At 44.6% G+C, this 18,891-nt stretch overlaps 1 protein-coding gene across 1 annotated transcript in view; it reads left to right on the plus strand.

The window, feature by feature from the left end:
- NXPH1 (neurexophilin 1) overlaps positions 1-18,891 on the plus strand; it is a 462,307-nt gene that overhangs the window by 417,952 nt on the left and 25,464 nt on the right. The window lies entirely within an intron of this gene.

The following is an 18,891-nucleotide window of genomic DNA, read 5'->3' on the forward strand; positions in this document are numbered from 1 at the left end:
ATCATAAATGTTTCTGCTGTGATGAATTGTATCTCAGTCAGCCTGGTTCCTTTCTGGTACGTTGCCAAGGAGAGGGAAGCTTATCTTATCCCTTAGCTTAGCTCTCCTCCCACATTCCTGCTACTCACTGATTGGCTGAGGGCAGTTCAGTGTGATAGGAGGCTGAGTAGGGAAATACATCTCGCCCCTCTGCAGAAGCTTATGAATTATGATCTATGCTGTGCTCACGTGTGTTTCTAAAACAAGCTGGATATGACAGTGCAGTTCTGTATACACAAATTCAGGCAGAGGAGTAAGGGAGGAAATTATATCAGGATTGGCTTCAGTCAGAGGCAGTAAAGATGGAAAATGCCTGGAACAGTTTTCTCTTTATTTACTATATAGAAATTCACTGAAATCAAACTGTGCACAGTACAATACATACGTTATGTAAAGTGAACCTCCGGACTAAAAATCTACTCAGCAGAACTGAAAAGGCTTGGTGTTTCTTTAACAGTTTCACAGCATCAGAACTTTGTTTTTCTTACCAAAGCATCATTTTTAGCTGCATTTCTAGCTAAGCTCCACCCATCAAAGAAAACTGCTAATGCTGTGCAAAGCATGATGGGATTTCCTATGTTGTTCACGTGGCCTAGCAACTGGGAGGGGTGATCAGCACACAGGACAGTTGGAACTGTGTCTCATGCTCAGGGCCGGGCCGAGGCATAGGCTGGAGAGGCTCCAGCCTCAGGGCGCAGTGTAGGAGGGGGCGCAGAATTCATTCAGCTGTCATTCCCCTATTGTGTTTGAAGCAGAAAGAAATAAGGAAAGGGGATACATAGCAGTGACTGCAAGCCAGATAACTAGATATTAAGGTGTTGGGGAGGTTGTGGGCCCTGTGGCGCCTCTTAGTCTAATAGCAATCAGTGTGTGACGGCTGGGGTGGCAGGGATGGAGGGGCGCACTTTGGTGTCTCAGCCTTGGGTGCTGGAGGACCTTGTCCCGCCTCTGCTCATGCTCCCTGTCATCTGTAATAAATCACATTTAGGCCTCTTGCACACTGCATGCATTTCAGATTCCGATTCCGCTTTTTAATCTGTTTTTACATCCGATTCCGATTCAGATTTTTAATCTTAACTGCATGCTGCGTTTTTTGATCCGTTTTTCTGTTGAATGTATTCAGGGAAAATCGGAAACGGAATCGGAATCGGAATCGGAAACGGAATCGGAATCGGAAAACGGATTTGCAGTGTGCAGGGAGCCTTAGATCCGGCACCAGCATCTCATCAGAGCTGCAACTCACAGTGACAGCATACAGGAGATAGAGCGGAGACAGCCTTCTTCACCTTTCAAAGGGGTTTATTAAAGAGAACCCGAGGTGTGTTTAAAGAATGTTATCTGCATACAGAGGCTGGATCTGCTTATACAGCCCAGCCTCTGTTGCTATCCCAAACCCCACTAAGGTCCCCATGCACTCTGCAATCCCTCATAAATCACAGCCGTGCTGTGAGGCTGTGTTTACATCTGTAGTGTCAGTCTCAGCTGCTCCCCCGCCTCCTGCATAGCTCCGGTCCCTGCCCCCGTCCCTTCCCTCCAATCAGCAGGGAGGGAAGGGATGCAGGCGGGGACTGGAGTTCTGCAGGAGGCGGGGAGAGCAGCAGACTGACACTATAGAGATAAACACAGCCAGCTCTGACAAGCTGTTTGTCAGCAGCGTGGCTGCGATTTATGAGGGATTGCAGAGTGCAGGGGGACCTTAGGGGGGTTTGGGATAGCAACAGAGGCTGGGCTGTATAGGCAGATCCAGCCTCTGTATTCAGATAATATTCTTCAAACCCACCTCGAGTTCTCTTTAAGCATCTTGTGTTACAGTTTGATTTCTTCAAAGTATAAATAGTCTTTCCTATGTCCTATGTACATCACATATATTTACAGCATACATACAGGAAGCTAGTATTCTAACTAGGAAGCATAGAGAGCCGGATAGCTGGAAAGTAGAGTACCGTTCCCTTTTCCCTCCATGCTCCCTCTTTATATGAACATCAAGGAGTTAAATTCTGACATCATCTAAGCCATACCTCCACACGGACTATTGGCTCAGACTCCTTATGGTGTCATGATACATACCTACTTGATTAATATTCTATGAGTTCCTTTCACCTAGTCGCAAAGAATCCCATGTTGATAAATATGCCCTATGTTTAATGTTCCCGTGGTCTGCCTGTCGGGGACAATTAGACCTGCGGCCTTCTACAAAGGAACGTATTCCCAGTACATGACTGTATCATTTCTCTCCGAGAAACTCTGCTTAAAGAGACCCTGTATCTCAAGTCTTTAGACTTCAGTACCTGAGGCTTAGAATTCTAACATCATCCTTTCAACCAAAAAGATGGCTGCCCCCATGAAATCAAACATTTGCCTGTTCTTTTAAACCAGGGTGGGTAAGAGATTATATTAGCTATCTATTTTAATTAACATAACCAATGTAATTTAATGACAGTATGTTTGTTTAGGCTGAAGTTCCTCTTTAAGTAGTATTTATCTACTTAGATAATAGATATGTGTTTTTTTTTCCTGAGATAGCATGGTTGGCCCTCGTTCTTTGAAGAAGTACGTGCCAGACTGAAATTTCATGAGAATATTCAGTGCCATGAGAGCGGCAATCTCGTTCGGGACTTGCTAAGGTACCCAAACATTTCTTGATTTTCCACTTAAAGTGGACCTGAACTCTTGCACAGGACAGAAGGAAAATGTAGAGAAATGCACCCTGAATGTATTTAGCAAGTTTAGCCTGTTTAATTCCTCCTCATTTGTGTCTAATCACAAGTTGTAATTTGATCCCTCCCCATGTCACATGTCATAATATCGATAATCCAGCTGAACGATTTTGCGCCTCCATGCTATGAAACCAAAAATCGATTCTGTGTTGATCATCATCATGTGAACAGTAGCCGATTCCTTTGCGCTCAACAAATATCTTCCATCCTGCCTGATCAAGTTAATTGATCGATTTGACCAGATATCGGCTAATTTCCATCGATCGATAAGAACAAAAATATTTTAAAAGTAGATTCTCCCCTGATCCAATAAATGATTGAATCGATTGGTCGATTGTACAGGAAAATTGAGTAATGTATGGGGGAACCTTTAGCCACCTTAGAGAAGATCCTTATCCATAATGATGGCAGATTTTCATGTCTTAACAGAAGTTTACTATAAGACTCACCTGATGGGTTCCTGTATACATTTTTTGACTTATGAATCCTGGTCACAGGTCTAGGAGAAGTCATGGAGAAGCATGTGATTTGTGTGATCATCTAATAAATTTGCAAAGCTCTGATTTGCTGTGATCACATCCTGCTTTAGCACATGATCAAGACTAGCTAATCAGATACTTACATATGTATCACCTGACCAAACTGATCACATGCTTCTCCATGACTTCTTCTAGACACGGCCTTCACTAATCAGAGACTTACATATCTATCACCTGACCACACTAATCACATGCTTCTCTGTGACTTCTCCTATACATGACCATCACTAATCAGAGACTTACATATCTGTCACCTGACCACACTGATCACATGCTTCTCCATGACTTCTCCTAGACATGACCATCACTAATCAGAGACTTACATATCTGTCACCTGACCACACTGATCACATGCTTTTCCATGACTTCTCCTAGACATGACCATCACTAATCAGAGACTTACATATCTATCACCTGACCACACTGATCACATGCTTCTCCATGACTTCTCCTAGACATGACCATTACTAATCAGAGACTTACATATCTATCACCTGACCAGACTGATCACATGCTTCTCCATGACTTCTCCTAGACATGACCATCACTAATCAGAGACTTACATATCTGTCACCTGACCAGACTGATCACATGCTTTTCCATGACTTCTCCTAGATATGACCATCACTAATCAGAGACTTCCATATCTATCACCTGACCACACTGATCACATGCTTCTCCATGACTTCTCCTAGACATGACCATCACTAATCAGAGACTTCCATATCTATCACCTGACCAGACTGATCACATGCTTCTCCATGACTTCTCCTAGACATGACCATTACTAATCAGAGACTTACATATCTATCACCTGACCAGACTGATCACATGCTTCCCCATGACTTCTCCTAGACATGACCATCACTAATCAGAGACTTACATATCTATCACCTGACCACACTGATCACATGCTTCCCCATGACTTCTCCTAGACATGACCATCACTAATCAGAGACTTACATATCTATCACCTGACCACACTGATCACATGCTTCTCCATGACTTCTCCTAGACATGACCATCACTAATCAGAGACTTACATATCTATCACCTGACCAGACTGATCACATGCTTCTCCATGACCTCTCCTAGACATGACCTCACTAATCAGAGACTTACATATCTGTCACCTGACCACACTGATCACATGCTTCTCCATGACTTCTCCTAGACACGACCATCACTAATCAGAGACTTACATATCTATCACCTGACCAAACTGATCACATGTTTCTCCGTGACTTTTCCTAGACACGATCATCACTAATCAGAGACTTACATATCTATCACCTGACCACACTGATCACATGCTTCTCCATGACTTCGCCTAGACATGACCATCACTAATCAGATACTTACATATCTATCACCTGACCAGACTGAACACATGCTTCTCCATGACTTCTCCTAGATATGACCATCACTAATCAGAGACTTCCATATCTATCACCTGACCACACTGATCACATGCTTCTCCATGACTTCTCCTAGACATGACTATCACTAATCAGAGACTTCCATATCTATCACCTGACCAGACTGATCACATGCTTCTCCGTGACTTTTCCTAGACACGATCATCACTAATCAGAGACTTACATATCTATCACCTGACCACACTGATCACATGCTTCTCCATGACTTCTCCTAGACATGACCATCACTAATCAGAGACTTCCATATCTATCACCTGACCAGACTTATCACATGCTTCTCCATGACTTCTCCTAGACATGACCATCACTAATCAGAGACTTACATATCTATCACCTGACCAGACTGATCACATGCTTCTCCATGACTTTTCCTAGACATGACCATCACTAATCAGAGACTTACATATCTATCACCTGACCAGACTGATCACATGCTTCTCCAGGACTTTTCCTAGACATGACCATCACTAATCAGAGACTTACATATCTATCACCTGACCAGACTGATCACATGCTTCTCCATGACTTCTCCTAGACACGACCATCACTAATCAGAGACTTACATATCTATCACCTGACCAGACTGATCACATGCTTCTCCATGACTTCTCCTGGACATGACCATCACTAATCAGAGACTCACATATCTATCACCTGACCAGACTGATCACATGCTTCTCCAGGACTTTTCCTAGACATGACCATCACTAATCAGAGACTTACATATCTATCACCTGACCACACTGATCACATGCTTCTCCATGACTTCTCCTAGACACGACCATCACTAATCAGAGACTTACATATCTATCACCAGATCACACTGATCACATGCTTCTCCATGACTTCTCCTAGACATGACCATCACTAATCAGAGACTTACATATCTATCACCTGACCACAATGATCACATGCTTCTCCATGACTTCTCCTAGACATGACCATCACTAATCAGAGACTCACATATCTATCACCTGACCACACTGATCACATGCTTCTCCATGAGTTCCCCCCTTCATCCTCTTAGTGCATGCATGCACACCAACACACATGCACACACACACACACAGGCCCATATGCAATTCCTTTTCTCCTGAGATATCTCCTAGGACAATGACTCCAAAGAAAGGCAATTTGCACCACACGTTATAGCCGGAACCTTCCCCCCCCCCCCCCCCCCCAAAAAAAAAAAAATAAACGCCCTCAGACTCAGTATAGGTAGGTAGCCAAGTATAGGTGCAATAGTATAGGATCTCATGTGTAGGTGCCCTCAATATAGGTTGCCAAGCCTAGGTGCCCCCAGTACAGGAAGTCAGTTGAAGGTCTCCACACCCCCCCCCCCCCGTACAGGTAGCCAGGCGTAGGTGCCTCCAGTATAGGTAGACAGCCGTTGGTGCCCTCAGTAAAGGTAGCCAGCTATAGGTGCCCCCAGTATAAGAAATCAGGTGTAGGTGCCCTCAGTATAGGTAACCAGCTATAGGCGCCCCCTTGGAAGCCGGCGCCCTGAGCGACCGCTCCGGTCGCTCATATCAAAGGCCGGCTATGACGACCATCACTAATCAGAGACTTACATATCTAACACCTGACCACACTGATCACATGCTTCTCCATGACTTCTCCTAGACACGACCATCACTAATCAGAGACTTACACATCTATCACCTGACCAAACTGTTCACATGCTTCTCCGTGACTTCTCCTAGACATGGCCATCACTAATCAGAGACTTAAACATCTATCACCTGACCAAACTGATCACATGCTTCTCCATGACTTCTCCTAGACATGACCATCACTAATCAGAGACTTACATATCTATCACCTGACCACACTGATCACATGCTTCTCCATGACTTCTCCTAGACACGACCATCACTAATCAGAGACTTACCCATCTATCACCTGACCAAACTGATCACATGCTTCTCCATGACTTCTCCTAGACATGGCCATCACTAATCAGAGACTTACATATCTATCACCTGACCACACTGATCACATGCTTCTCCATGACTTCTCCTAGACACGACCATCACTAATCAGAGACTTACACATCTATCACCTGACCAGACTGATCACATGCTTCTCCATGACTTCTCCTAGACATGACCATCACTAATCAGAGACTTACACATCTATCACCTGACCAAACTGATCACATGCTTACCCATGACTTCTCCTAGACATAACTATAAAAAAAGTCTCCTTTCTTGTGCAAAAACAAAAAAACTTAAAATAATAATAACAATAATAATATATGGTTAGCTCTATAAATATTTGGACAGTGAAAACCTTTTCTCATTTTGGTTCTGTACATTATGAAAATAAATTTTAAAGGGGTTTGATGTGAAATGATTCTGCAATCATCCACCACTGTTGTCTTCTGTGGATGTCTAGATCTTTTTGCGTTGCTGAGCAGGAACTGTAGATTTTGCAATGAATATTGTAGCCATTTCTCAGATGGGTTTTTTCTCAGATTTTTTTTTTTAGTTTTTGCAGCTTAGGGATGGTTTCTTTCTCCTGCATGAGCCCTTAGACCCTTAGCACTTTTCTTAAAAAGCCACACACCAGTGCCAGCTATATTTGAATGGTGTACAATAAATGTCTTGCTCAAATCTAGATGTCCCGAAGTCCACATTAGTCATTAAGGATGTCATTGAGGTGCAAATACATTTGAGATGATTGAGAACTTTACTTATTACTATGATACTGAATTATGCTAATGATTATGTAAATCTAAAATGTAAACAAACGAATCAATTCATGCAAGGATAGCATTTGATTGGTCCATTATCATGCTGCTTAGATTTGCATTAACATTTGCATAATTCTCCCTCAACTAAGGTGGCTACTAACAATCTAATTTCTAGTGAAAAATTGTTCGAGCGATCAGAAATTCTGATCGGAAGTAAAATATTGTAATGCATCGTTCACTACACCATCAATGAACCAATCTTTGCTTCCTATCTATCACAACCAACAAGAAAATCCAAATTTTGGTTCGACGAAAATTCATTCGGCTGACATTTTTTTTTCACTGGTTCATAATCGATTGTGTCCACCAACTAAGATTATTTACAACCAATCCGCTCAAAATTTCTGATCGCTCGAATGATTTTTCGCTAGAAATTGGACTGTTAGTGGCCACAGAATTATTTGCATTTAAAGGCAAGTAAAAAGTAGCACCTGAGCCAAAACTTTGGACTTAACTCCTTTAGACGTCTGGGCCACAGGAATATGGGGAAACAAAATTGCCAATTGACTTCCACTGTAGGCAAAAGAAGTTTTGTACTAAAACACCTTTAGACATCCGTGGCATATGGGCGTGCAAACACAGAAACGCCTATAGATGTCAGTCTAAGGCCCGGTTCACATTAGCTTTTTTTTTCCACATCAGAACTGGAACGTACACTGTACAAACGGAATGGATGTGAAAGGATCCAATGTTAATATAGATATATATGTTAATATAGATCCATTCACATGCGTCCGTTGGTACGGATACGTTCCGTACGTTCCGATCCCTGGACCTAAACATTTTCTGGACAGTTCAGCCCAGCGGAACGGATCCAGACAAAAAATGCAGCAGCATTGGGGCAATGGGAAAAGGAACGTTTCTTCACACTAGTGAAGAAACGGACCGCTCCACGGGGGATGGGGGCATGGGCCAACGCGAATCTAATGACGGGATGGTGAGGGCGGGGTGCAGTAGCCAGGCGGGTGGGTGAGGGAAGGTTTATACATGCCTAATCTTCTATAGCAGCCGGCAGTAGAGGCTTCCGTCTTCTTCCGCGTCATAATGTGACTAAATGACGTGTCATGTGACTAGTCACATGACGCACTGTATAGTCACAGTGGAAGAAGAGGAAGCCTCTACCGCCGGCTGCTACGGAAGATTAAGTATGTATTGCCGAGTGAAAACGGATCCGATCAATCATTGATCAGATCCGTTTTCACTATGTGAACCGGGCCACGGACTGAGCCATCCGGATCCGGTGACGCGGAGACAAGATCCGCTCAACCGGATCCTTTTTGGCTGAAACGCCAATGTGAACCGGGCCTTAGAGGTATGACAACAATTGTATTTAATTATTTAAATATTTATGGGTAAAACCTGCCTTTTTAAAGGGAATAATACCCAGAGTTCCCCTCTAATAATCGTTTCGGTCATTCTGAGATTTGTCTGACACCACAGAGGTCTGTATATCACACTCTGCAGGTCGGATGTATTGGTTATAAAGACACATTATAAAGCGATGAAACATTTCGATGACATTCATATATAACTCAATCTGTGGCAGATTTTTCCAACGATATCTAATTGTCCAATGAAGTGGAGAATGAAGAAAACAGCTAATCAGTTAATTGATTTCAGTGCGACAATGCCACGTCCATTTCTATTTCCCGTCCGCGTGACTCAAATGGGAAAAAATGACATTTTGTAAATGAATCTGATTAGCTGCACTAAATTAAGTAATATAAGGTGGCTGAAAACGCAACACCTTGGAATTATATCCTAAGAGCTGCGGGGAGAGAATGTCAGCGTATTATTATAGGCTGTTTCCTCTTTACATCATTTTTTTAGAATGATTTTCATACAGTAAAGTTGCCATCCTGTGTACAATTTTATCATATCTCATGCAAGAGTTTTTGTTAATAAACTGGTTCCATCTTCGAGGGAATGTTCAGTGTTTTTTAAAGTGGACCTGAACTCAGAACTTCCAATGTATCTCACACCTGTTTTTGATTTTTCCCCACAAAATCTTCAATTTTTTTTCCAAATTCCCTGTAAAAATGATCCATAACTCTAAAAAAAACCATGCTCTATAAATCAAAACAATTGCCAACCAATTGCACACCATACAACTTTCTATAAAATTAATCAGAATTTTCTGCCATATTGGCTGGCCAGAACCAGGCCTGAACTTACCACCCAGGAGCCTATAGGCATAGACATCCTGGCACCTTAGACTTTGCCCTCCACAAGCCTACAAACCCCCACTAAACGGCATCGCAAATGTGCTGGCTGGCCCCTCTGTCAATTCTCCCTTCCCTTGCCCGTCATAGGCAGCTACAGGGTGTACGAGAGAGAACGGCGCCGGTAGACTTGGACGCAGGATACAGCAGTATATGGCTGATCCTGCTGCTGCACAAGTCCCGGGCCGTGTTAATTACTATTCCCCCTCCAGGCCGACATGGATAGTGGGGGAATGAAATAATTCGGCTTCCAGCGATTGCTTTTAATTATTATTATTATTAATTATTGTTTTAAAAGCAACTTCAGGTCCGTCTTCTGATGGTGCTGAAGTTACTCCCTGTGCCTGCGATAGCCGTAGTTCCTATTACAGCCTATGGTGGCGCCGGCTGCGCCCAAGTCTCCTGCGCTGCTGCGCCCAAGTGTCCAGCGCTGGATTTACCGTGTTCGGCTACTGGTGCCCCTTAGCATTAGGTAGCCAGAAGTTCCCTCAATCATAAGTAGCTAGAGGTGCCCCCAAGTATTAGGTAGCTAGAGTAACCTCAGTATTAGGTAGCCAGAGGTGCCCCCAAGTGTTAGGTAGCTAGAGGAACCTCAGTATTAGGTAGCTAGAGGTGCCCCTGACTGAAGAAAGTTCTCGTCAGTGGAATGACGGGAGCAGGGTGAGTAACTTCTCATTAACACTCTGCATAGGGAATGAGGGAAGGAAGCACTTGGGGAGGGGAGTGAGCCACCTTTCCACCAACAGGCGCCCGTAGGCATGTGCCTATACTGCCTTATGGAAAATCTGCCCCTGGCCAGAACCCAAAGTTGTCAGACTTTTATGGTCTAGCTGTAACATATTCACCCCCCCCCCTTCCCCATGAGGTACGGTGGGTGATTGGGGCCATTGTGATGCTCCACCTCAGGAATAATTATTCGGGCTGGATGAGTCTACATGATGTTATTGTTGGTCACTTGACCCCGTGAATTTAATAAATGTGTGTGTGTGGGTGGTGGTGGTGGTGTGGGGGGGGGGGTTTGGCATGGTTTTTGGGGACAATGTATTTACAGGAGCAAAATATCTTGATGACATTGCCAGGAATGTAAAAGAGACCTTCTGGCCATTAGCTTCAATTCCTCGCACCGTCTAGCCGACCCGTTGGAAATGTTATTCTTTCCATTTAGTTTTGCCTATTTCCTTAGACTCACACATAAATGCAATGTCCTGTCGTGCCAAGGCGACGGTTCCCGCTCAATCTAAGCGGCGGCAGAGAGCGAGCATTGGATGAAAATGATTGCCAACAAGACACCACTCCATAAATACAAAGAACAATATTGTCTGAGTGTGTTACGAGTGAGCGGGCGGAGGATTCCGCTCGCTGGAAACTGGAGGCCATATGTTCGGCAATTTCCCAGTTTGATATTTAGCGGGGCTGGGATGGGGGCAGCACTTCATACTGTGTGCGGAGCGGCGCTAAGGCAGCGAGCTGTTTCTACCGAGAGGTCAGGATATCTTCCAGAGAAAGAGATGGATTGCCTTCAGCATCTGTTACTGGGATATTAATTTCCCATAGTTAATTGTCTGTCCAAATGTGGCATATGCAGCATGTGAAAGAAAGACAAATATATCAGAAGATGCATGGCAAAAAGAAATGAAAGGATACAAGAAATTCTGGTGGTAGAACAACCTTCATGCACTTTGCATAGCCCTCTACCGCTCCTGTTATAGGCTTAAAGGACAACTGAAGTCAGAGATGTATTCAGGCTGCCATATTTATTTCCTTTTAAACAATACAGGTTGCCTGACTGTCCTGCTGATATATCTTCCAGCAGTAGTGTCTGAATAACACCAGTAACAAGCATGCAGCTAATCTTGTCAGATCTGACAATAATGTCAGAAACACTTGATCTACTGCATGCATGTTCAGGGGCTGTGGCTAAACGTATTAGAGGCAGAGGATCAGCAGGACAGCCAGGTAACTGGTATTACTTAAAAGCAAATAAATATGGCAGCCTCCATACCCCTTTTGCTTCAGTTGTCCTTTAAAGCGGCAGAGACAGCCATACTATCCCAGGAAAAACAACACATATATAAGTAGATAACTACTTGTTCTACTTGCGTAGCGAATGTATTGTACCGTCCACGCTTTGTTTTCGATGAACTTTATATAGTAAGTAAAGAGAATTCTGTTGTTCCTGGAATTTTCCATCTTGCCTCCCTCTGACTGAAGCCAATCCTGATGTTATTTCCTCCTTTAATTTTTTTCTCCTAGATTTCAGATTTCAGCAGCTCACTGAACTGCCCTCAGTCAATCAGTGAGGAGCAGGAATGTGGGAGTTGGCAATGGCAAAAATAGAGGCAGGCTGACTGAGATGAGATTTATTACAGCAGAAACATTTCTGTATAGATTGGAGTGCTTGCAATGTGGGTAAGGATGCAGGCTGCATAATGAATACAGTGCAGTGGGGAAATGGAATTTTATTTTGTCACTGACAATCCCTCTTTAAGCCCCTTGTCTCTCTATTATCCATCTTTTAATACTAAGGCCCTGTTCACAGTGGTCAGTTGCATTGCAGGAAAATTCCGCACGTTAACTCACTGCCCATACTATTCTATGAAGCTGTTCACAGTAAAGGATTGCTTTATTCTAACTCACTGCATGCAGACTTTGTAACTACCGCCTAACGCCGATAGGCGTCGGCAGGTCGCAAGTGGTTTCCCATGGAAACTTTCCATGTCAGTTCACGGAGGGTGTCTCCGTGAACAGCCTGCGAGACGCCGATCACGGCTCACAGGCTAAATGTAAACTCGCGGGGAAGAAATCCCCGCTGTTTACATCATACGGCGCTGCTGCGCAGCAGCGCTGTAAAGGAGACCGGCGATCCCCAGCCTCTGATTGGCTGGGGATCACCGGCATCTGATAGGCTGAAGCCTATCTGAGGCGGCGCAGGACACATCGCCGTCCTGTGCCGCCCAAGGGACGGAGGGGAGGGAGGGAAAGAGAGGGAGGCCCGATATCGCTGCGGAGGGGGGAAGAAGCCTACCCCCACTACACGCAGCAAGCCGGCGGTGATCAGACCCCCCCAGCAGGACATCCCCCTAGTGGGGAAAAAAGGGGGGAAGTCTGGTCGCCCTGGCTATTATACGATCTGTGCTGTGGGCTGGAGAGCCCCCGCAGCACAGATTCCAGCAGCATAGCCTGGTCCTTAAAGGGAAGGTTCAGGGAGGGGATTAAAAAAATAAAAATAAATTTCCACTTACCTGGGGCTTCCTCCAGCCCGTGGCAGGCAGGAGGTGCCCTCGCCGCCGCTCCGCAGGCTCCCGTTGGTCTCCGGTGCCCGACCCGACCTGGCCAGGCCGGCTGCCAGGTCGGGCTCTTCTGCGCTACATTTCCTGGGACTTCTGCGTCCCACGACGGCGCGCTGACGTCATCGGACGTCCGCCGGGCTGTACTGCACAGGCTCAGTAGTTCTGCGCATGCGCAGTACAGCCCGGCGGACGTCCGATGACGTCAGCGCGCCGGCGTGGGACGCAGAAGTCCCAGGAAATGGAGCGCAGAAGAGCCCGACCTGGCAGCCGGCCTGGCCAGGTCGGGTCGGGCACCGGAGACCACCGGGAGCCTGCGGAGCGGCGGTGAGGGCACCTCCTGCCTGCCACGGGCTGGAGGAAGCCCCAGGTAAGTGGAAATTTATTTTTATTTTTTTAATCCCCTCCCTGAACCTTCCCTTTAAGAGTCTATGGCCAGTCTCCATTGCAGTTCACAGTCATTATATTGTGTGCATTATGCAACTGACCACTGTGAACCTAGCCTAAAAGATTTGACATATTTTATATCTTGTTTTCAGGTTTTTTTTATATATATGAAGGATCAATTCCTTCTACAGAACTTCTTCCTCAGGAGAATTTGTCACTGAGCATGTGATTGACTTGATCATGTGACTGATTTGTAAGACTATGCCTGGCTGGTTGTAATCAGCGATTTTAGTTGCTTGAAGAGCAAGAGATTGAATGTACAGATGCAGTTCACTCCGCTGTAACAGCAGCGCTTAAAGAATTTACCGTCTGGAGAGTTATGGATGTGTTTGGAAGGGAAATCCAGAGGAGGGGTGAGGCACGTGAGAAATCTTCAATACATAATTGCCAGGAGGTGATTATAGAGGAGGAGAGAATAAGGTTGTAAAACTAGAGAGGAAATGTACAGGAGAGAGATTGTGGAGAGATTTGTATCTGAGAGTCTATCTATCCATCCAGGGACAGATTTACCAAAAGGCACTGTAGGCACCTGCCTACAGGCGCCTGATGAGGGAAAGGCGGCTCACTCCCCTCCCCGAGTGCCTTCCTTCTGCCTTACCTATGCAGAGTCCTGAGCGGAATATTAATTAGAGGTCACTCACCCGGCTCTCTGCATTCCACTGACCAGATCTCACTTCAGTCGGGGGCACCTCTAGCTACTTAATACTGAGGATAGTCTGGCTTCGTATTACTATGGGGGCACCTGTACCTACCTATGACGAGCAAGAGAAGTAAGGGAGAAGTGACAGCTGGGGCAGCCAACACACTTGTGGTGCGGTGCGGTGGGGGTTTGTAGGTTCATGGAGGGCGGAGTCTAAGGTGGCGGGACATCTGTGCCTATAGGCTCCTGTGATGTAAATCTAGGCCTGTATCTATCTATCTATCTATCTATCTATCTATCTATCTCTACCTATCTATCTCTATCTATGTCTCCAATTAAATTGCATGGCTCCCTCCGTTAAATGTTGTATACAATTACGCTTTATAACGTTAACAAGATACATGTGAAATTGAGCTTGTGGCTGTACTCCTGTGGGATGGATATTAATGATGACTGTAACATTACCTAATCATTTCATCGTTATTGAAATTACTTTGTAAATCAGATTACATAGTCAGCCTAGTCATGGCGGAGCGCGGGGCAGGCTGGAAGGGGGCGCCGCCGCACAGCCTCCCCTCCGTCTCCGCTCATTCAGGCAGCCGAACGCTGGTTCGCCCCAGTTGGACTCACATTCAGAACATTCATCCATAACACATGCAAATGTAATCAGGAGCGCGGTGCTGCTTAGCTCATTTCAGCGCTACATACGCCGTTCACCAATGAATACGCTAATGAGATGTGCGCGGGATACGGAGAGAGAGCCTGGCTGAGCTGCACGGAAAGGTGCCAGGAATGCTGCAAGAGAGACTCTGCTTTCTAAAGGGGCCTCTTCATGATAAATGTCCCCCTCATCAGCTTCCTCGTCTGTCCCACAGAAATATACAGCCGAGTGTCACAGAGAAGGAAGCCTGCACTGGGAGAGATATCCTACGCAGGCTGCCATGACTGGAGAAATAGACCGGCCTGGCTGAGAGGAGGGAGCAGAACGTTCTCCTAATAAGCATATTTACACTGACCAAAAGGAAAAGCAATTTAGCCCGTCAAAGCCAAAGAGCACAAAGAGATAATGTGCATATTATGGGAGTGATGCATCCTGGGAAATCACAGTTGCTTAGTTATCCCTGTACCATTTTATACTGCACTATCATTGGCTATCATTGTTTGTTCCCTTTGACTATACTCAAGAACTACTTACCGTATATACTGGAATACAAGTCGACCTCGTGTATAAGTTGACTCCAATATTCAACCCTCTTAAGCTGGAATTTTTTTTGACTCAAGTATAAGTCTATCCAGCAAAGTTAATGGCTGAACTAGGGGCTTAGGAGGGGTGAATGACTGCACTGCATACAGTATTGCAGCCAGTAACCCCTCCTGTCCCTTAACGTGGAATGAAACCTAGCATTTCTTCTTTGCTCTAAAAGGTTATTTACATCATATAATATACTAACACATTTTTTTTTTAGTAAAACAGGATTCAAAGTGTTAAATCACAGGACTGACTTTTTCTTCTGCATGGGCAGCGGAATCCGAACTGGTGATAACCTTGTCTTGTGTTTACATTCTTCACTTGATACAATTAAGTAAACATTCTCTGACTGTGCAGAAACTTCTGCTAATGAGTCCTGAACTAAAACACAGGTCAGAAATCATTACTGGCGGGATTTACAATAGAATTACAACAGTTATGAATAAAATGCACCAGCAGCTTTCAAAGTAAATAAACTGAACTTTGGGAACTTATAATTTCTAAATGAATAATAATACTTGTGCACAAAAGCAAATATGATAATTGTATGGGTTATAAAAAGTAGGAAAACACATAATTATTGAATATTTTGTCAGAGTTTAAAACCACTTTAAGTGCAGCCAATACCTCCTCCAGGCCCCCAAGTGCTACAATGATTTACTCCCTTTTATGCAGCCCAGTATTTCCCCCTCCCCTTTCCTTGTTAATTGTTGTGGCCAGGACTTTCAGAGCTGTGTTTTCTTGACATTTCCTTTCCTCAAAGTATTACTTACCACGGGGTACATTGCTGCAAATGGGAATGTCACTAATCGTACACACATTACTCAGTGTGCTCAGTGCTGCCTGTGACTCGTGTATAAGCCGACCCCTATACTTTTATGAAGTGAATCAGACCTAAATTTCTAGACTTCTAATTGAGTATATACAGTACTGGAAAAAAGATGTGCAATCTTGCGCTACGGGTACATGGGTGTGGTGAACAATACAAAACTTCAGACACACCTCCTCCCCGGCTGAAGGGATGGACTGCAGTAAAAGGATAAAAGAAAGACTCCGTAGTGTATTATAAACTTTTTAATTGTCAAAACACGCAAGAATAAAATACCCACTCAAAGGCAGTGTTAAATAAGCTTGTCATGGGTAAATCCCATAGGTGGCTCACTTGACTAAGGCGTGGATACGTCAGTCCCTTCTTGCAGCTCTGACACTGTAGTTGCCATTGGCAGGTTTTGGTGCGCCGTATCAATTGTTATGTATAGAGTGCTTGGGGGGGCCCTAGGTAAGGCTTGCACTGGGATCCATAGCTCCTTAACAATGCCACTGTGGGTAGAACGTAAAGTGTCTAGAAACCAAATTCAGATCATAGGGTGTTATGACTCGCCCACAGTGTAAAGTCTTCAGAGACCCCTAGACCCTTAGCTAGTTAACGTTTTCTCCTGAATTTTCTCCCAGGAGATGCATCCCCAGGTGAGTTCAGTGTTGCCTTTTTTAGGTCTATTCATTGTCCCTGCATTGTCCCTGCAGACTGCCCCACATGGTCATAGATTGCTGGAGACAAAGAGAACCAGTATGATAACCAGTATGATAACCTTTTGCGTAGTGATCTGCCAGGTTGTTTTTCTTCCTTCAACAGCTATTGAATTATTTGCAGCAAAAAGTCTGCTGTCTCTCTACCTCTGTCCTAAAAAAAGCGATTCTGTGTACTCAGACAAGTCAAATGTTCAGGCCTGTATTGGAAACGTTAGTTACTAAGAACAAGAGAAGACATTTCCACTTTGCTCTAGTCTTTGCAACTCGTGTTTAATATCGTCACCACCTTAGCTATGTCCTGCCATAATCATAAACCTCCCCCCTTTAAAACATCAAACAGAAGGATTCCTTCCTCTCATTTGCATACCTTGCCGGTGGCAAACGAGGTAGACAGTATGAAAAACGTTTTCAGCCTTTGAAGTCTACTAAAATATCTCCGGCCTGTGATCTGCATACAATGCCAACGGCAAAAGAGGTTAAGAAAATAATGTAGATAAAGGTTATGTAAAAAAAAAAAAAGTCGAGCAGCTAAACTAGGAATGTTTGAAGTATGTATGGAAAGTGGATGACGAAATACAGACCTGGTGTGCCAAATTCCAGATTGACACAAATCGTCTCATCTCAGAATATTCTGGTAGGTATGAAAGCGGAAGTTAGTGGTGGAGATAGGTGGAGTGGAGGTAGGCGGAGAGCAGGTGACAGTGGTGGGTAGTGTGTGTATCAATATCACTAAGAAATGGTTTGAGATCAGTAGAAAAATTAGGAGTGGGGTCACTTTGTATGTTGGGAGAGGGGGGGGGGGGTTGTTTTTCAGCATTTTGGATAAGCCAAGTTAGGGCTCAGAGAGGCGGTAGTATTCTATGTTAAATGGGTTTACGTAAACTGATTAGAAAATAAAATGTTATTGTTTTATGTAAAACTTGGCAAGGATGGTAGAAGGCAGTTGGGTGGAAACTAGTTGTTGACAATTCAAATCACAAGGTAGTGCGCTGAACGTTCCAGCACAGGAGCTAATGGCGCCAAATGAGACAAACCCACATGTCCTGACTTATAGGTAGGCATGAATGCAGGGGCGGGCCAAGGCAGAGGCAAGAAAGGCTCCAGCCTCAGGGCGCAGTGTAGGAGGGGGCACAGGGTGGGGCAGAGGCGAGAAGAGGCTCCAGCCTCAGGGCGCAGACGTAGGAGGGGGCGCACAACTCATTCAGCTGTCATTCCTAATTGTGTTTGAAGCAGAGAGAAATAAGAAAAGGGGATACATGGCAGTGACTGCAAGCCAGATAACTAGAGATTAAGGTGTTGGGGGCCCTGGGGGACCTCTTAGTCTAATAGCAATCAGTGTTATGGCTGGGGTGGGAGGGATGGAGGGGCGCACTTTGTCATCTCAGCCTTGGATGCTGGAGGACCTTGTCCCGGCTCTGCATGAATGGAAAGTTTGAAGATGCATAAAGTAATAAATAGTAAATAATAACGTGCAGACCCTCAGCACCCCTTTCATGTCTGCTGTCTGAGGACATGTGGTTGCCCAGAAATCTGCTCACCATTTTCTAAAATCGTTGGCCTCACCGGAATAACCATCTCACCAATATTCTGTACATGATTTCCTGTACACAGTAATCTGTGTTGCTTTGGCTGTAGTTCTCCTTTGAGACGGTACACATAAATTAACATACTTGTTTTCATCAGCCTTGTTCATATCTCAGGGGGTCTATGAACTGAATCGCACGGCCGTGCTGAGAATATCAATATTCCTGGCAAAATTCCCAAGACGTCAGCATTAAATCACGACCTGTCCACCACTCATGTTACCTTAATCGACAGTCTAATACCCTAAAAAAAAGGAGATCTAATGAAGTTAAGTGTGGCTCGAAAATTGACTTAAGCCGTTTGAATGGTTTGACATGAAAGGGAAGGGAGACGCGGGGAGAGTGACTGGCGCGTACATCAATCCACCTGTTCTAAAATAGATTTCTTATTTCCAATGAAGCATTGACGAATGGTTCTCCGGTGGAGGAGACTGCCAGCGATAT

This window comes from Hyperolius riggenbachi, chromosome 5 (assembly GCF_040937935.1).
Source record: "Hyperolius riggenbachi isolate aHypRig1 chromosome 5, aHypRig1.pri, whole genome shotgun sequence".
Lineage (NCBI taxonomy): Eukaryota > Metazoa > Chordata > Amphibia > Anura > Hyperoliidae > Hyperolius > Hyperolius riggenbachi.